The following is a 21,306-nucleotide window of genomic DNA, read 5'->3' as shown; positions in this document are numbered from 1 at the left end:
AATTTATAGGTCAGATAATGCAGAAAGTATGTGCAGGTCTTGGAATAAGACAGAAATTTCATGCAGCAAATCACCCTCAGTCAGCAGGCTTAGTGGAATGCTATAATGGCACTCTCAAACTCAAACTAGCAAAAATACAGGCCAGCACAGGTCTTGTTTGGCCTGATGCTTTACCCTTAGAACTATTTTCCACTCGACCAACTGTTCATTCCCGTATGGGACACAGTCCCTACAAGGTTGTGTTTGGACACCCAGCAAATGTTTGGGGAGTCCCAAGACCAAAGAAATATTCTGAGATAGAGTACCCATTGTTAATTGATTTATTTACATGACCTCACCACTAAATTACGTGTTCTTCACCAACAGGTACAAGACGCCTTGCCTCAGGCTTCAACTGATCCTGGACATGGCATACAACCAGGGGAATGGGTGTGTGTGAAAAATTTTCAGCGATCAAAGAATTTGGAACCTTGCTGGAAAAGGCATTGCCAGGTCTTACTCACCACACGTACAGCTGTAAAGGTGGTTGGCAAAAAGAACTGGATCCATGGTGTGCATTGCAAAAAGGTACCCTTGCTGTTACCTTATAACCAGTGAGTCCGCGAAGGTATTGGTGATTTTGAAAGTGAAAGAGTTCCCCGATTTATACCTTTTAGCGATGCACACCTGTATTGGACTCAGTCTGAAAAAGAAGATGATGATGTTTTGCAAGAAGCTGTCCCACAACATCTGAGGTTAAACAAGACTAATCCAGAGACACTTTTTCAGAAACAAACTGTGCCGAACAAAACTAGATACAATTTGAGATCTAAAGTAACTAATGACAATTAAGAAACTTCTACTTTTTGTAACGTTGACCATCTAATTAGGTTGCAGGGTCGTGGTAAGAGTCTTAGTTAGGTACCCGAGTTGTGGCAATAGGTCTGCGGGACTTGCAGTGTCATAGGACGGCTGATAATCACGACTAAGTGAAAAAGGAATACTGCCACGAGCAACACCTAGAAGATGGATTCTGCTATGTCAGAGAAAAATGATGAAAATAATATAATGAAAAAATATTGCAAATTATTATATACCAAATGTAGTATAACCTTGTGTATTTTAATCTCTTTATGTATTATATTAGCGTGTGTGGTTTGGATTGTTCACATTGTACAGCAAAAACATATATCTACCTCCCAGCCCATACCTTTTTGCACTACTGCTTCTCCACATCAATTTTGTACACTACCAGAGCATGAGCAAATTAGGAGAATGGAGTATTTCGACAATTCCTTTATTCAATTGTTACACCAGCATCAATTGGTAATCAATACCACCGATTGCTGGGTATGTGGACTTTTACCCCATAATACAGATAAAGGAATGCCATATTTAGTTTTACCCTTCTCCCTAAAAGGATCCGCCTGGGCTTACACCTCTCTTTGCCAATGCCTATGAGAACCAACATCGACATCCTGTTGGTCCATATAGGGATGGAGTTGACGTTAGTCATGACACACTAATAAAAGGAATAGTGGCTATGTCAAAACATTATAACAGATTTAATGAATTCCCTACTGACGAACGACAAGCATACATTGATTGGAATGTAACACATTACGTTACTAGTCTTACCGACAGAGCCAAAAGGAAAAGATCCCCACCTATATATACTGTACCCCACCAAGGTCACCTATGTCTCCAAGGAAATGGTCAAAGCCCTAAGGCCCAATTGGCAAAGAGCACTTGTAACATCACCCATACCTATGTATCTCAAACGTCTCCACCACTGGTAGCGCCCCAAGGAACATATTTTGTTTGCCATGACAGAGCATATACATGGCTACCAGCTGGTTTCTCAGGAACTTGTTATATAGCTTTTCTCCACCCTCCAACATATACCGCCCCTTCAGGACATCATAAAAATAAGTACAAGAGAGATGTCTTTAATCAGAAAGACACAGCAGGACAAGAAGGAGGCGACTTCTTTAAAGGATTCCTCCCATTTTGGGGCCCTATGGCCAATAGTAGAAACATCAGGCATCTCATTCGAGTAGTTGAAGCAACAATTAATGAAACTGTCGGAGCACTGGGTAATATCACCGCCGAGCCTTATGACATTACAAAACAGAATGGGGTTAGACATCATTCTTGCAGATCGTGGTGGAGTCTGTAAATTGATCGGATCTAGTTGTTGCATTTACATACCTGATAACGCACCTACAGTATACCAGGCCATCTGTAAATTACATAACACAAAAAAGTAAAGGGAGGGCCTAAGGGGATGTTTAAAGACCTCACACTACTACAGCCCCTCAATACAGACTATAACAACAGAAAGTAGCAGTGGGTCAATTAATTAGTTGGCTCAAGTATGTGTATGGAATCTGGAGGTAGAACTAAACTACATCAATAATAAGCATCTTTCCTGTGTGGAAAAATACCCATCAGTTGTCGATCCTGGACGCCCTGTTCATCATTTGGGCTTCCTTCACCCCGGGAAGGTAGGTTTCAAGTCAATGCTAATGATGGAAATGGAAACCTTTTGTTGTTCTCATATGTCAAGGTGTGGATAGACAATTTTAGAGCAGTGCATGTGTAAAAAAGAAAGGGGGTGAACTGTGATGTGAACAGATAAAATTGGGTAAATAGAAAGGACAAACGACTTTAATACACACCTTTCTACTCCCAATATGATAAAAAAGCGTGCGATACTAGTGGTTTTACCAAATAGCCACTAATCCTTATATACGGTCGACATGTTTCTGCAGACTGAATTATGGAGCCTCAAAGGTATCCTGCTGCTTTCTTCAGGACCATAATCGCGACTGCTCCTTAAAAGTGAAAAAAATGAGAAAACTATCCCCTGAGTATTTTAGTAGTTCATCGTTCTCCTACCTTCAGTGAAAACCAGAAGATCCAAGTAGAGATGTGATACCCATCCAGACACATACAAAAAGACAACAACCAACAGAACAGTCAGTCAGTTTGGTTACATTATACCAGAGTTATGTGCATTAGTGATTAGTTACAAAATCGAGATCTAGTATCTCACAAGTTACACCACACTTTCAAATCTTAAAGTGGTTGCTCTCACTCACCAAAGTTGTAGGAGAGAAACGCTCCACCCCACCTGGCCACAGCTCAGGTAAATGGAGCCCCGCACTGATGAGCATAAAAAGGAAAACATATTGAATATTGGGTTACTATGACATGTCAGAAAACCGACTTCATTTTACCACCTAGGAGTCAGCAAACACATCTTGTAAATTCACCTGTGTGTGCTCGTAATAACCTGAACACAGGCATGCTCTTATGTGCTAATGATTTTCACAATAGCCTCACTTTGTATGTTACTCGTAAGTGTCCTGACGCTACTTTCAGATATTCCATCGTTGTTATTCGGAAATCGTTGTGGTAAAAGCGGCGTCCTGAGCTATCCGCCCATTTACTCTAAACGGCTCTGTTCAATCTCTCGTGTTTAGACAAAGGGAGTAGAAAGGTGTGTATTAAAGTCGTTTGTCCTTTCTATTTACCCAATTTTATCTGTTCACATCACAGTTCACCCCCTTTCACTTTTACACATGCGCTGCTCTAGAGTTGTCTATCCACACCTTGACATATGAGAACAACAAAAGGTTTCCATTTCCATCATTAGCATTGACTTGAAACCTACCTTCCCGGTGTGAAGAAAGCCCAAATGATGAACAGGGCGTCCAGGATCGACAACTGATGGGTATTTTTCCACACAGGAAAGATGCTTATTATTGATGTAGTTTAGTTCTACCTCCAGATTCCATACACATACTTGAGCCACATCTGTAAATTACACCACATTGCTGAGTCCATCCACCAGGACAAAGGAAGTTGGTCTCTGATCGGATGGTTTTGGGGATTACTGTCCACATGGGGATGGAAGATACTGACGTTCATTGGAATGATTTTAGCCATGGTCTTTTCATGTTGCCTCTGCTTACGATGTGGTCCCGCCATCTGTGGCTTTTGTGTCACCATGTGTGTCCCAGGACCTATTCCGCAGAAAACAGAAAACATACAAATGATGTTGCAACAGCTTAAAGACATTATTGTCAGACTCCACGCTGCCTGATCCGGTTGATGCACATATGACTCCACCTCCCTATCTCACCAACACGCCCGTAATAACAACACAGCGTGTTCGAGTGATAAGGCGAGGGAAAAAACAGGAAACAAACAAGGAGGGGACGGAAGGGGGCTGCAGGGAAGGGATAGCTGGAAAGACAAGAAAACAATAATACAGGTTATTCGTATTCTCCTTGCATCCCTACACTCTCTCGACCTTACTGAGCATGTGTATCTATTCACCTTTATGAAAAGAAGAATTCTCCTCCTTCTCCCTGTATTCCTCAATGTTGATGTTCACCACACTAGTCCCTAGAGAACACAAACACTGTTAGGGTCCAGCCAATTCCTGATTCAACATATAATACTGGTCACTGTGATGAACCTACCCTGCCTTGCATTGACGAGTGTCCAAATTATAACCAAGTGAATATCCCCAAACCCTAAGTGAAAAATCGTTACACTCCTTTTCCTCAAATGTTTTTGTTTGCATATGTACAAGAATCTCCACACGGTACTTGAATGACACGGTAAGACGTAGCCTCAATACTACTGTCTTCCGCTCTCAAATTCAATCCCTGCTTTCCTGGTTGTCCAGCTCCAAATACGGAAAGGTGTAGGATCTCCCCCCACTACCTTCCGCTTTGGCACTTGCCTTAATAAGCACTAGTGTCTTTCTTCGTAACGGAAGTACGCAGAAAGATCAAACCGTCGTACTCCGTTCTCTAAGGGGCAATCAATCCTTAAATTCACTCCCACGATATAGCGCCTTACTTCTTAGGCTTCAGGGCCAGTCCGCCTGAGTCAGGATACAACACAGTCTTTGAACAACGGACGCGTTAGCTGCACGCGTTCTTGCTCTATTACTCACGGTACTGTAGCGCTGACTAATCCTTGGGGGATCGAAATATCCTGGAAACGCCGAGCCCACACTGCCTGTGAAAGGTCTTGGGCGCCGAACCTCGCGCTCCGAGGGAAACAAACAAATGCGCCGACCTCGCGCTAAACCAGCTGTTCTTCGCGCTAAGCGCCAAACGAGTACTCCAAAATCCCAAGTCTCCTTAACCAGGATTAACCTGCAGTTCTCTACTCCAGTATCTCCCAAACACGGGAGAAACACAAAATCACGAACAACGTGAAAAGGGCCGCCCTGTCTTTTATGGTGCCCCGCCCCCACACTAGAATTCTGGGAGATGTAGTTCATGTTTTAGGTGGCGCATCTCGGCAAGTCCTGACAATTATGGCCATCGAAATAGACTCAGATTAACGTGAGTTTATATATTGCCTTTGTAATGGCAAAAGGAGGGTCTGAGGAAATTTGGTTCCAACTCCATTTTGTGTTGCACCGCCATTTTGGGTTGCCCTAACTCCGGCAACGCGGCGAACAGAGAGCTCTTGCCCTTCGTACTGCCACGTATCAAATAACACCTCTATCCTTGAGGTGAAGTTAATTCCAGGAATCAATCCGACTCACTAATCCTTATCCAAACTGTCTGTTGGCCTTCAGTATTCTTGTCCCGACTCACTAATCCTTGTTTCAAACCAACTGTTGGTTTTCATTGTCCTTCTTCCCGCCTTATCCTACCTTGCAAATTAGCCTTTTTTGCAATACACAAACATGTCTACCACTGTTGATTAACTCAGGGACACCATTATTGAATCACCTATGGGGTTAGTCAAAACATGACCTAGGGGGTGGATAATATGATCATGTGACGTCTTGTTTTCACCAAAAAACATATCTTTACATTGGTGTAAATTTTGCCCATTGGGAGTGTTCTTATGCAGATGTAAAAGAATATAAAAGACTGTGAGCCCCGGAGTAAAGGGGCAGTCTCCTGAGAACATACCATTGGTGTACTTCTAGGATCACTGTGCATAGCTGCAGCTAATAAATCCTGTTGTCTACGCTTAACAGAGTGTCCCGTGTCTCTGTACAACAAAGCAGGTGAACTCGGAGATTTAGGCGTGCCCTGCGCCGCTAGGCCCTTAAAGGCCTGGTTCTTTAGGGGACTGTGATGCTCCTGAAACCCCCCATTGTTCTTTTAAATTAATTGGTGGTGGCCCACCAATAGCAGCAGGGAAGGTCTCGGTCAGTTTCAGCCCACAAGGATTATGGGGTGCTACTCTGGGAGCAGTGAATATTTAATGAGTGGCTCTGTTGCTGTGCTGGGGAGAGCCGCTGCCTTCCTTTTTCTTGCTTTTCTGGCCATGCAGCCTTGCTCCATTCAGTGGTTCCTTTTTAACTGGGGGCACCCGGTCCAAGGGATGGCGACCTGAGAAATTCTTCCTCCATTTATGAGGGGCGCGTTTCCCTCCCCCGATTTCCTCTGGTAGCAGGGGTTATGGGATGGATTCCCAGCCCCCTGTCTGTAGCACAGCCCCGGAGTTGGGAACCCCAAGCCTCCAGGTCTCTGGGGAGGGGGCTCCATGCACGCCCCCCTCCCAGGGCTAAAAATTGAAAGGATTTCTTGCAGCAACCTCCGGGTCCTCGCTCACCCTGGGGGTTTCATCAGCCATCAGCAGAGCTCCACGTAGTCCCATTGCTGGGAGGGTCAAAGGTCAAATCCTTCTTCGGGACACGTTGAGCCATTTTGTTCCATCTTGGGCTCATTTTACTCCTGGTGGCAAGCCCTAACTCCCTGGAGCACTTTCCTGAGGCCTGCTGGCCCACAGGTGGCAAACTTTGCAGGGAGTTGGTTCCATTGGCTCCCTGCACCAGCCTTTGACCTTGGTTTCCCTTTGAGCTGGGCTCCTCCTTAGTACATAAGCCCAGCCTTTCCCCCAACGTATCTTTTGGGGGGCATAAGGGAACCAGCTTCCCTGGGGAGAGTCCCACTGGTCCTGGAATCAACTGAAGTTAGTCCATAGTCCAGATGGGCTTCAGGGGGTTCCTCCTTCCAACTGATCAAGGTTGCTGCTTCCAGTTCCAGTGTCCAGCAGAAAAACTCAACCAAGAGAAAGCTCTCCCCCTTGCTCAAGACCTTTTAAGTGGGGGTGGAAGGTTCTAGAAGTGAGGCACCTTTGACCTGGCCTATGCTGTGGGTGCCACATCACCTCTCCTCTCCTGTCCCAACCCTCCTGTACAGCCTGCTTGACTATTTTAAAATGGTGTCACTAAAGAGTCACTAGTCAGATCTGGTCTGAAAGCCTCAGCCTCACACCTCGCTGTCACCACTGCCAGTGCCTTTCCCACCATATCTTCAAAGGGACTCCCCTCCTTTATTGGCTCCAGAGCTCTGGACTCCCTCCTTGTTTCAGGGGGCTGACCCATCCCTGATTCAGTGTGACAGCTGATTGATTGAGGTAGATCCTTCTTCCCCACCCCTTTCCTCCTCTGGAGCTGAGTGAAGCACTGTTAATTGCTCCCTTTGTGTGGGGAGGCCTGTATTCCTGCTCCTGGAGAGAAATGTAATTACTTTGGGACAGCAGTGTTACAAAAGGCCTAGGCTCAGATCCTGACTTGAGCTAGAGAAATTTGACAATCCTGGACGACCTATAAGCTGCGAAGGTACCTTTTGGTATTTGCAGAATTGATTTTCCCACACCGGTTAACCCAATTCGATATGTCACTAGTCTTTGTAGGCCAAAGGAAAGCAAAACTGTCCTCTAAGGCAGTCTGCCCCATAGGTGTATAATGGAGTGTCACTGTAGACAAGACAGTAAACCACACTGACTTTCCCTATGAGTGTAGTAACATTATGAGTCCTGCCCCAGCTCAATATCCAATAATGCAGAGCTCCCTCTGTGCAAGGCTAATTGTGCACAATTACTGGGCTATGCATGACAAGAGTCTCTCATGCGCAGCCCTCACACGTGTTCACATGCCTATGCATACGTGTTCATGTGTAACCAGCCAAGTGCCCCCAATCTTTGCTGCATCGCAATGGCTTACCTTTAAACACAGACACTGGTGGTAAACATGCACAGTCCATTTACCATGAGTTTACTGTGGGTGAGTGTCGTGTTGCCCCTTTAAGCTATGTTTAGAATTGTTTTGCTTTGACATTCCTTTGTCACAGGATTCTCTCCTAGCCTCTGTGCTGACAGTTGATGGGAAGAAGTCCTGTGTAGGTTGTACCCTACCTTGCTCCTGTGTTTTCCTACCAATAAACTCTTCATTTTTTACCAAATATTGAGTGGACTCAATACTAAAATTTTGGCGACGAGGTCCAGGAAGCACTAGGAACCCACGAACCCTGATGATTTCAACTTTAAGAATTTTCATTCTTTTTCGCCTATTTACAAGGAAGAAACGTTTTTCTAAAAAACGAATTTTTATTCTTATTTCTTCGATGTTTTAAAGACTGCTCGACATTTTAGAGACTCCAGAAACATCTTTATCCTGCTTCTACTGTGACTGCCTCTATTTTTTTTTTTTGACTGCTTCGTTTGACTGCCTCCACAGTACCCATGTGAGTAAGGATCCTTGTTATATTTACCCTGAACTTCCGTTATATGCGCAACCGTTTTAGGGATATTCAACATTCTCCATTACTTTGGCGCAGGGTCTGTTCTTAACTTGTAAACCTTGTGGGTAAACTGCATCTTTTAAAAATGCAGTATAGCAGTTAAAGAAGCTGTTACCTCGTGGATCGAGCGCTTCCATCCTTCCTCGCTCTACGATCCTTCGACCTGCAGCGACATTCGCCCTGATGCTCTTCATTCCATTATGCTTTGCGCACGTCGCGTGATGACGTAGGACGCCGGCGGCCATTTTATGGTTCCCATAACAACGTTTCCAGCGTTTCAGCCGTGCTTCGTGTTCATTAAGCATCTCTTAGCAGCGTTTCGTCATTTTTAGGCAGTTTCCAACAGCGTTTCTTTTAATCTTCTAATCCTTCATACTTCCACATTTTTTACACGAATTTTCGTATTTCCAGTGTTCCACCAAGTTTCATCAAGTAAGATTTTTTTTTTCATTTCTTTTAATATTGTGACTTCTTCTTTTCCTCATGGCTACTCAAAACTTTACCATACAATCACCTCAAGCCTTTTGGCCATCTGGATCAGAACCTTGCATGAAGTGGCTTCAATGGAAAGCTTATTTTCTAAACTTTATTGATACCATCGACGAAGAGGGAAAAATGAAACCGGAAAGGAAAAAGAAGTTATTTTTACATTCCCTTGGTGCTGGGGGTTTAAAAGTGTATGAGGATATGTTAAAATGTACTGGTGGTGGAGAATCTAATGTTTTTAATGATATATTGATAGATTTTGATAATCATTTTTCTCCCAAGGTATGTATAGGTATTACCAGGTATACATTTTTTCGCAGGAAACAACAACCTGGAGAAACCATTGATGTTTATGTTTCGAATTAAAAAAGATAGCAGATGATTGCAAGTTTGATCACCTTCAAGAACAGTTTATAAGGGATCAAGTTGTAATGCATGCATCTGATCCATCAATCCAAGATAGACTTTGGATTAATGGTGATTCTGACCTTAAGGATGTTTTAGCTATAGTTAGGAAAGCTGAACTTTCTGGCCGCAGCGCTAAAGCTATTAAGGTTAATGATAAAGTTTCTTCTGATTCTAGTATTGTTTCTGAACATACTGTGTCTAAAGTTCAAAGTAAGTCCAGTTATAAACAGAAGTTTCAAAACAAACCTAAGTCTTCTGAGGTTAAAAATCCTGATAAACTCAAGTGTTTCAGGTGTGGTAGTAGTTCACATTTGGCCAATTTTAAATTGTGTCCAGCCATTAAGGAAAAATGTTCCAATTGTGGGTTAATTGGCCATTATTCTAGAGCTTGTCACAGATCTAAAAGTAAGAAAGTTAAGGTGATTTGTGATTCCTCTTCTAGTGAAGAAGAAGATATTATTAGAAAAGTTTTACATTGTTCTGTTGAAGATGAGTGCATTAAAAAAGTTACACATTGCTCTATGGAAGATGAGTGTATTCAAAAACTACTTGAGAAAGTTTACATTTTCAACATTAATGACTCCTTCAAGGGGAACGTTCTCAAAAAACCAATTTGTAACATGTCAATTGGTGGGGTTCCCATTAATATTTATGCGATTCCGGCTCTCCCTACACAATAGTTAATGAGAGAGTGTGGAATTCTGATTTTGCACAGTATTTGGGAAATGATTTTTATGCTTCAGATATTTCTCCTGAAGGGTTTTTAGGGGAAAAAATCGACATTATTGGTTTCAAGCATTTAAAGTTCAGATTTAAGGACAGGGATTCTCTGGGGAAACTTTATGTAGCTAAACGTGGTCCTTCTGTCCTTTAATGGAGAGTTCAGAGATATTTAGATATTATCTTGAATCCCAACAGTCCTGAACCAGTTTTAGTAATTAATGATGGTGAAAAAATTGGTGAGTCCATGTTTAAAAGATTTCCCAAAGTTTTTAGTGGCAAAATTGGTAATCTTCATGGATTTTCTCATCGTATTGTCTTGAAGAGTGATGCAAAACCTAAAATTTTTAAAGCTAGGAATATACCTATTTTGGTTCGTAGTGATGTTGAAAAGGAGTTGGAGAAGCTGGTTGGAGAGGATATAATTGAAGCTATAGAATCCTCCGAATGGGTTTCTCCAGTTGTAATCGCCAGATGTTCTAATGGTAAAATTCGTCTATGTGTAGATCTTCGCCATTTGAACGAGAACATTGTAATTGATAAGTTTCCATTACCCAAGATTTCTGAAATGTTGTCTTCCGTTAAAGGTGCCACTATTTTTTCTACATTGGACCTTTCTGCTGCTTACCATCAGATCTCCTTAGATTATGACAGCAGGCACCTTACAGCATTTATTACCCCTATGGGGTGTTTTCAATTCAAAAGGATGCCATTTGGGTTGGCCTCCGCTGCTGCCATTTTCAAACGTATTATGCACCAGCTGTTTGGCAAACATCCTAAAATTAGATTTTTTCAAGACCGTATTTTAATTTATGGAAAAGATGAGCTTGAGCACAATTCCATCCTTGAAGAGGTTCTTAGTATTTTGGAAAATAAAGGTTTAACTATTGAGTTTTCCAAATGTCATTTTGGGGTAAAATCTGTGACTTATCTAGGTCATGTATTGTGTTCAGATGGTGTCTCAACCAAACCCAAGCTGGTTGATGCTATTAAGGAAGCACCCTCCCCAATTAGTAAGGATGATGTTCGGTCATTTCTTGGAATGGTAGAATTCTATTCTAAATTTGTCAAAGGTTTCTCTAGTAAAGTGTTTAATATTAGACACTTTTGAAAAGTAAGGTCAAATTCGAGTGGTCTGCTCTTTGTGAAAATGAATTTAATGGTATCAAATCCGACATCATCAATGCCCCTGTGTTATCCCCTTTTGATTTAGATCTTGGCTCTGTTATTACTGTGGATGCAGTAACAAGGGTTTGGGAAGCGTCCTTTCGCAAATTGACAGTTCTGGAAAAGAACACATTGTCGCTTTTGCGTCCAGGGCCCTTTCAGTTCCTGAAGGTAAATTTTCTGTTATTGAAAAGGAAACTCTTACTGTTGTTTGGTCTTTAGAACATTTTCGGAGTTTTGTATGGGACAAAAGGTGTGTGGTTAGAACTGATCATAAACCCCTTACCAAACTACTTTCCACTGATGGTTTGTACAATGCTACTGCTAGAATTGCTAGGATGACTATGCGCTTACAAGACTTTATAATCAAAATTGTATATTTTCCAGGTAAAAGCAACGTAATTGCTGATTTCCTTTCACGCATGCCCTCAGACTTGCAAGAGTGTGCAATTAATGAATGGGATTCTTTTCAAATTGCTCTTATTCATGATGAGAACCCTTTTTGCATTGAGAAGAAGGTTTGGGCTGAGGAGTATGTAAAGGGCAATGTTTTGATCTCTGTAATTTCTTTCGCGAAGGTTGGCTGGAGAAAAGTAAATTGTCACCTGATCTTAAACCGTTATGGGAAGTCAGGAATTAGCTTACTGTTTTGGATAATACGATTTTTCGAGGTGACAAAGCTGTTCCTCCTGTAACTTTGAGGAACTCCATTTTGGGGTTATGTCACAAGGATCATTGTGGAATTGTCAAAACCAAGCAGAATATCAAACCGTGGTACTGGTGGCCCGGTATTGATGTCATGTCTGAAAGAATGGTACATGAGTGTGTGGTTTGTTCAAACTCAGATAAAGTACTTAACACTTTGAAACCTGATATGTGTGTACCTGTAGTTCCTGATGGTCCTTGTCATACTGTTGCTATGGATATTATGGGACCTATAGGTTGTACCCTACCTTGCTCCTGTGTTTTCCTACCAATAAACTCTTCATTTTTTACCAAATATTGAGTGGACGCAATACTACAGTGAGTCACTGGTTGTGAGGCACCCCTCAGTGAAATACCCAAAGACCAGGTGATTAAACAGTGAAAAATTCAGCTGGATTTGCTGGGCAGAAACCATCGCCTTACAGTGACCCTTTTTACTGTCTGTTTGGTTGGCTTTTACTGTTGAGTTCCCTGATATTGCCATAAACATTGCCTGCAGAAAGCACAAATGCATGCAGTCTTCCATACCTTCCATAAAAATATATACAGTGTCTTTGCACATTCAAAACAGCCCGATTTGCACAATGGGCCACTTTTTAGCTCTCTGATTTGCTGATGGGGACCACTTTTATATTGGTGCCCAGGTCTTTTCGTTGCCAGACCAATCCTTAGCTCCAATGATGAGAGTGAATAAATGGAAGTTTGATGGACAAATAAGTACCATGCTACTGTGCATCAAATGAATCAGAAAGAGGCCACACCTGCCAAGCCTCTTGGGGGGCTCAGCTGTATTGAGTGCAACCGCACCACCGTTTCAAAACACATTTGATGGGTGCTTGGGACCTTGTCTTCCAAACTATAAGAGGAATGCACTTGAGGTGGTATCTCTGTCATTAAGAATTTAAACTGACTTCATTGTATACAATTCAGTGTATTTAACTCTTATATTTCCCTGACGAGCTGAAAGAAAAGTGAAGAACATGTTAGGAATTCCAGTGATGATAACAACTGAATGTAAAATTGAGAGACTCCGAGCACCAACATGTAATGAAGTTGAAATGAGACGACACCTTTTACAATTCACTGGACGCACACAATTAAAAATTGAGAAGCAAGTTATTTTTTACATCCAGGTAAGAATGTAGGGGCATATTAACAACCGCCAGCAATAATCATCATCCATCTCTGGTTTTTATCGCCCTGGTAGTGCGTAATTAACAACGCGTTACTTGAGGGCGATAAAAATGCCAGAGATAGGGAGGTCATCGCCCTTTTGCAGGGAACATCGCTGGTTTTCCAGCGATGACTGCAAAAGGGCGATAACCTTGCTGATACGACCTACAGGGTCGTATCAGCATAGTCCACCCCCTATGTAAGGGATGGCTACGTTAGGATTTTAACAGATGTTAGATTTTGGCAAAAAGGGCCTTTTTCGCCAAAATCGAATGAGTGCTAAAATCATGTGGGCTGCCTTGTAAATATTGCGATGTAAACATCAGCGATATTTACAAGGTAGTCCATGTTGGGTACGCCCACTAATGCCCACTTTGCATCTCATTGGAGATGCAAAGGGAGGCATTGCCACTCTTCACCTCTTTGCTGGGACAAATGCCAATGCGGATACCGCTGCTCCGACAAGGAGCTGGATGGCTCTGCGAGGGGAGGTGGTGCTTGGCCAACAGGAGACAGGGGTTAGGCCAAATTAACCTAGACTTGAGAAAGACCAGAGAAGAGAGGCTGCCCATGAATCACAAGGACTTGCAGCCCAGTTTACCTGAACTAACACCCAAACCGAAGCATCAGAACCATGAGGAGGATAATGCTGGAAGAGCGGCTTTTGGAGACTGATGCTTCCCTGGTGAGACCATACTCTACACATCTGCCCTACATCTCTGTAGTGTGTGCTTCAGCCTAAGTCTCAGAGGTGTATCCTGGTTAACTAAAACTGGTTTGACCTCCCAAGACTTGTATTCCCCATTTCCAAATTCCCACCGAAACCGGTTGTTTGCCACTATGCCTCAAGACCTTTTTACATTTTTCTTTAAGTTTCAAAAGCCTTTATTGCAGGTAGCTACTGTTGAACACAGCATAGTGCCTACAACACTGTTCGGGTCGGCAGTGTAATGAAATAGCAAGCATAGCAGTATAAAAGGACACAGCAAGTCGCCTACAACCACTTCGGGCAGGCCGCGTCAAATGAAACATTGCACCAAGGGTTGATTAAGGTGTGGGAAAGCCCAAGAGCCATAGCGGACTTAAAATCATCTAGTGTCAACATGTGCTCATTAAAATCGAAAGTCCAAGGCACCAGATGGAGACAACTAGCATGTGGGGTTCCCATTTATAAAATACGGACATTAACATATTTCTGAGTTCCTCTAATGCCTTCAGAATATTCAGAACCCAAGGATATATAATACTATATGTCATAGAGTGCAATGCTAAATATATAGAATCTATATGCTATAACATTTATGGTTATGTCTCAAGAACATTGGAATTGTCTTTCTTGATCGTTATTTCCCAACCTATATTGCTTTACTCTAAAAAAAAAAAAAAAAAAAGGGTTGTCCTTTATACAAGATAGCTCTGTCTGCTCATTGGGTTTGTTGTGTGTGAATACTCGTGGTATTAAGGGCCTCATTTACGAGAAATGACGCATCGCTGCGTGAAAGCAGCGATGCGTTACTTCTCAGTGCGCACTCCTTGCGACATTCCTGATGCGTCATATTTAATGTATGACGCATCATGTCGCAAGGAGTTACAGATACGTCAGTATTTCTGACGTATCTGTAAGCGCAAAAGTGACGCATTGCTGGAGTGTGTCACAAAAGTGACGCAACTCCAGCAATGCATCCTTTCACATGGAGCAAGTCCCATGTGAAAGGGCCTGCGTCAGTCTTACGCCTGCTGTGAGGCAGGCGCAAGATTTTGACGCAACGGCGTCCTAAAAGTGACGCAGTGAAATCTCATAGATTTTTGTGTGCGCCACTGGTGCGTCACAAAAAGTGACGCACCGGCAGCGTAAAAGTGACGCACAGCCTCATAAATGAGGCCCACTGTGTCTTATTGGCAAATCTGCTGCGCTTATTTCAGTAAACCTTAACTTTTCCAATTGGCTACCCATGGAGATTAAAATGTACAGAGGGTGTTTTGGCCATTCGCTATAAGCCCATTACTACCCAGGGCTCTGGTATATCAGAGGTAAATCACAATGTCTTCCAGGGATATTATTCAGTACTCACAAGTCGCCTCAGGACCTAAGGAAATGGCCAGACAGTCCTCAAAACAACATCCCAGGCTGCCACCTCAAAACAGATTAAGGACAGCCTTTGAGCCTAGGCCACCACCCAGGGGCTGCTCATGGACAGGAAACCATCTATTAGTTTTTATATTTAATAATTGTTGAATGTATGAAATTATGCATATGCTACAATGCTGAAATATTTTATCATTTGTCTATAACTATGTATCAATTTTTATCAAATTAGTATGTTGTGTATAAGGAACTAAACTGTATCTTATGTGTAAAAACAGTTGTTGATCATTATTAATTTTGTTTGGCAAACGCCAAGTGCTCATGTGTTAGTGGTTATTAGATATTTGCCTGGGTGTTCTATTCACATAAATTACTTGCCCTGACCCAGGAAATTGATCCTTATCAGGGGGTCCTTGTTTGTCTCGCATATTTCTCACTGTACATTTTACATATTGGGCATAGTCATATATTTCCCCAGTCACTGCCACTAAGAGCAAAGAGTTCAAGCTTGTGCACTTGTTAGTTATTTTCTGATGCTGACAAGCAATGGCTAGCATAAGCAAAAGATCTATCCAGTCATCTTTTCTCTACTAGAGCACAGTCTTTTAGCCTTGAAAGTTGGAGTCAACATGCAGCATGTAAAGCTGGCTCCAGTCTAAGAACCCCAGGACAGTAGGAGTGACAGTGGCGGCTCACTCAGAACGGGGGTTGTGAGGTGAGGGGGCATGTGGGCGGTTCTATCACAAAAATGAAAAAAGTAACTTCTCCACCGCAAGCTTCTACTGCGGCCGCACGCCTCTCCTCCTCTGCTGGAAGCACCGGAAGCACTCAGGCTTCTGGGCTCTCCCAGCCAATCACAACGCTGCAGGAGCAGCAAAGTGATTTCCCTGAGTGTCCTGTTTGGATGCTCAGGTAGTTCCAGGGCCGGACTGGCTACCGGGCGGTTGTGTGTGCTGCCGAGCTGGGGGCTGATTACGTTGATGGGGACCTGCGTGTGCTGAACAAAATTGGTTTTCCTTTTTTTATTTCAAAACGCACGCAGGTTCCCATCAACGAAATCAGCCCCCACTGTAGAGAAATTAGCTCCCAGCTCGGCAGCACACAGAAACGCCTGGTAGCCAGTCCGGCCCTGGGTAGTGCCTGGGGAGGCTGGGCATGTTCTCCACGGGGCTGTGCAACATAGCCCAATGGAGAACTTGCCAAGTGCGCATGACGGTCTGGCCGGCCCTAGAGGGCCGGCCAAACTGTCATGTCCACTTAGAGGAGTGCAGACCACTTCTCCCCTGCTCTGCCGTCAGGGAACCATCCCTGCCAGACTCCCGAAATAAAAAGTAAATCATAATAACATCTTGTTATTATCATTTTCTTTTCCTTTTTTTCGCTGCTGCAATAGCAGTGGGGCGTGCTCCGCCACTGAGGAGTGGACAAGCTATTGGTCAGCATTCTGAAGTCTTGTTTTTACCTTTCTTGATCCATCTTAGCCCGATGGATTTACAGACCTTGTGGTAAGGCTGCTCAAATTGATCACTGTTTTATCTGTTCTTGTAAGTTGAAAGGTGCCACTTGGTCAGATCAGTCAATGCTTGACTGGTTTTAGTGAAGCTCCACAGAGACAAACAGAACATTTTTAGAATCAGAGGAAGTTTAAAAACGTCTTCATGTTGGTATGGTGTGCTCAGATTAAAACTGCCTCCACCGTTGCTGGGTCTACTTATATTCCTTTTTCAAAGGCTGTGTGTTGCTGTCATATTTGAAAGTGGACCTGTGAAACTGGCATTTGTCAATATACAGTTTGAGGCTCTGTTCTCGAAGATTGTCCTTGACCTTCAAGTGCCTTTGCTCTTGACACCATTAGGTTACCCCAAGTCTGTAGCCGCTTCATGTCATGTAGCTTCTTCTCCATGAGCCTTTGAAATGATACTGGGACTCCTGTGATGCCATATGTTTGAGTGCACAGAAACCCAGCGCGCATATAAATGCTGTCTTTTCTTGATATTGCCCAACTGGAAATCATATAGTAGATGCTCCTCCGGTCCAAAACTGCGAACCAGTGGACCCAAAGGAAGATATTCAAGGGACATCATCAAGCAGATGCATCATGTAATGACCTGGAATTGTTCTATTGATTAATATTGCACTGGGAATGCTCATTTTGACTTCAATATGTTTGTACTGGGCACCAGGTGAGAAATAGGGGCTCCTGGATGATATCTGCAGCCCTCCAAATATCTGAACATCAGCTACAACTGCAGCTGTAGAGAGCCTAACCCCTTTTCTGAAGGTGGTGTTAAGAGTTCAACTCTTTGACCTTCTCAAATGTTACAAACACAGATGTTGGCCACTTGGGCCAGCTTGGGCCACGGGCACTTCTTGGCAGACTCTGGAATTGGGGAAACAATGAAGACTAAATGTTATATTCAATTCAGAAAAGGGGGTGGTGATGAACAGAGTGTCTGAATTAAGCAGACCACTCTTACCCAGTCCAAAGATCAGGGCTTGATCCATCACCGTTATTTATCTCACTGCACCATCCCAGCTCAGAACCTGGCTATATGCAAATCAGTCTGTCCCTGGCCCAGTGCATCATGGGAACAGGGCAGACTAAACTACCAAGCCAATTCTTCACCAGAAAGGAGACAAGCTACCGGGGACCGGTTTCTGGCATTTCAGCCGTCTTCGGCCCGGCTTGCTTGAATCCTGATGGTGCAGTGAGAAAGGGACTCATGTCTGAGTATACCCTGCCACACCTATAGTGGCCAAAAACGATTCAGAAAAGGGGGTGGTGATGAACAGAGTGTCTGAATTAAGCAGACCACTCTTACCCAGTCCAAAGATCAGGGCTTGATCCATCACCGTTATTTATCTCACTGCACCATCCCAGCTCAGAACCTGGCTATATGCAAATCAGTCTGTCCCTGGCCCAGTGCATCATGGGAACAGGGCAGACTAAACTACCAAGCCAATTCTTCACCAGAAAGGAGACAAGCTACCGGGGACCGGTTTCTGGCATTTCAGCCGTCTTCGGCCCGGCTTGCTTGAATCCTGATGGTGCAGTGAGAAAGGGACTCATGTCTGAGTATACCCTGCCACACCTATAGTGGCCAAAAACGATTCAGAAAAGGGGGTGGTGATGAACAGAGTGTCTGAATTAAGCAGACCACTCTTACCCAGTCCAAAGATCAGGGCTTGATCCATCACCGTTATTTATCTCACTGCACCATCCCAGCTCAGAACCTGGCTATATGCAAATCAGTCTGTCCCTGGCCCAGTGCATCATGGGAACAGGGCAGACTAAACTACCAAGCCAATTCTTCACCAGAAAGGAGACAAGCTACCGGGGACCGGTTTCTGGCATTTCAGCCGTCTTCGGCCCGGCTTGCTTGAATCCTGATGGTGCAGTGAGAAAGGGACTCATGTCTGAGTATACCCTGCCACACCTATAGTGGCCAAAAACGATTCAGAAAAGGGGGTGGTGATGAACAGAGTGTCTGAATTAAGCAGACCACTCTTACCCAGTCCAAAGATCAGGGCTTGATCCATCACCGTTATTTATCTCACTGCACCATCCCAGCTCAGAACCTGGCTATATGCAAATCAGTCTGTCCCTGGCCCAGTGCATCATGGGAACAGGGCAGACTAAACTACCAAGCCAATTCTTCACCAGAAAGGAGACAAGCTACCGGGGACCGGTTTCTGGCATTTCAGCCGTCTTCGGCCCGGCTTGCTTGAATCCTGATGGTGCAGTGAGAAAGGGACTCATGTATGAGTACACCCTGCCACACCTATAGTGGCCAAAAACGATTCAGAAAAGGGGGTGGTGATGAACAGAGTGTCTGAATTAAGCAGACCACTCTTACCCAGTCCAAAGATCAGGGCTTGATCCATCACCGTTATTTATCTCACTGCACCATCCCAGCTCAGAACCTGGCTATATGCAAATCAGTCTGTCCCTGGCCCAGTGCATCATGGGAACAGGGCAGACTAAACTACCAAGCCAATTCTTCACCAGAAAGGAGACAAGCTACCGGGGACCGGTTTCTGGCATTTCAGCCGTCTTCGGCCCGGCTTGCTTGAATCCTGATGGTGCAGTGAGAAAGGGACTCATGTCTGAGTATACCCTGCCACACCTATAGTGGCCAAAAACGATTCAGAAAAGGGGGTGGTGATGAACAGAGTGTCTGAATTAAGCAGACCACTCTTACCCAGTCCAAAGATCAGGGCTTGATCCATCACCGTTATTTATCTCACTGCACCATCCCAGCTCAGAACCTGGCTATATGCAAATCAGTCTGTCCCTGGCCCAGTGCATCATGGGAACAGGGCAGACTAAACTACCAAGCCAATTCTTCACCAGAAAGGAGACAAGCTACCGGGGACCGGTTTCTGGCATTTCAGCCGTCTTCGGCCCGGCTTGCTTGAATCCTGATGGTGCAGTGAGAAAGGGACTCATGTCTGAGTATACCCTGCCACACCTATAGTGGCCAAAAACGATTCAGAAAAGGGGGTATTGACAGGGTGAGAGCTTTCTGCTTAATTCAGAGACTCTGTCCCTCACCACCCCTTGTTGTAATTAAATGTTATATTCAGGCATGACAGTGTAGTGCCATGTCTGAATATGGAGTGTGTGGTTTGGAATGAGGGGTGGTGGTGATTCTTTTTGTGACAGTTGGCTGTATGCTGACCCCCTGTCAAGACGTGTGTTTGGTGGGTCCTTACACATAAACTCGCCTTGCTACATGGATCTTGCTGCTGTTGATCCTTTCCTCATGATAACAATCTTTGGCAATGAGCAGAAGCTGCAAGCACACCAACGAATTTAGGGATTTTCTAAGTCTTCCATCCCACGATTCTGACACAGCGTTCGTCGACAACCGCAGTTTTTTTTTATATTGTTGCACTGGGAACTAAGGTATGAGTATGCTTCTTGTGCGGCGTGGGTCACACTTTGGTTGGGCAGGTGGGAGGCAGCATTTTACTTTGTGTCATACACGGAAGGGAGGTCCCTGTCATCACTAGGCAGCCATTTCAGGACAAGACCTCCGCGATCTGCCTTGCGGTCCAGTGACTCGCTACAGCCAGCCTCGCTGATGGTACATTTTGGGGATGGCAGAAACTGGCTGCCTTGTGAGGAAAGAGGTGGATCCTTAGGAAAGAGATGGATCCTGAGATTTGCGATGACCATATTAGCCTAGTCATTTGTATTGAGTGGGTTTTCTACTCGCTGCAGGCTCTACGCATTTGTTTTTATGGATTTAAACTGTTAAAAATGGTAATTCTATTGTGTGTGCAAGCAAAATCTAGTAATTCAGTGATACACACACTCAATCATGTGTATAATTTTTTTCATGCTGATAAAAAGGGTTACCAACAGTGAATTCAGTGATACACACTTCATCTTGTGAATATTTGATCTCATGCTGATAAGAAAAGAGTTACCAACGGTGACACACTCACTTGTGGGACCATGGGCAGTGTTTTGTTTTGCCTATAGTTCCAGAAAGGAGCATTTGGTTCAAACAACTATTTTCAGTGATATACACACTTCATCTGAGGCATCATTCAAGTGTAGAGTCATGTGCAGTGTGAGAAAAAAAGTTAGCATCAGTCACACACTCACTTGAGATAGTACTAGCATCATTTTGCTTTGCCGGAGTTCTAACTAGAAGCACTTGGTACAAGCTAGTGTAGTTAGAGATACGCAACTTCTTCTGTTGTTTCGTCAGTGATTTTCTCTTCTCATGTAGCATGCTACAGTCCTGTGGGAGTGCATTTTTATTGCTATAGCCTGCAGATAACTTTTGAGTTTTGTTGTTTTTAAGTTTTTGGTTCAAGGCTTACTTTTTGGGTGAAAGGTTAAGCCAAGTTATTAACTCTATTGCTCTATTGCTTCACAGGAGAAAATGCCGTCAGTCAATCCACCATCTCCTTTTATGATAGCCCAGGTGAACCACCTTTATCTTGGAGAAACTGGTTTGATGCATTTCAAACTTATCTTGGTGCCAGGTA

This window comes from Lissotriton vulgaris, chromosome 3_1 (assembly GCF_964263255.1).
Source record: "Lissotriton vulgaris chromosome 3_1, aLisVul1.2, whole genome shotgun sequence".
Classification (NCBI taxonomy): domain Eukaryota; kingdom Metazoa; phylum Chordata; class Amphibia; order Caudata; family Salamandridae; genus Lissotriton; species Lissotriton vulgaris.
This window is presented reverse-complemented; position numbering follows the sequence as displayed.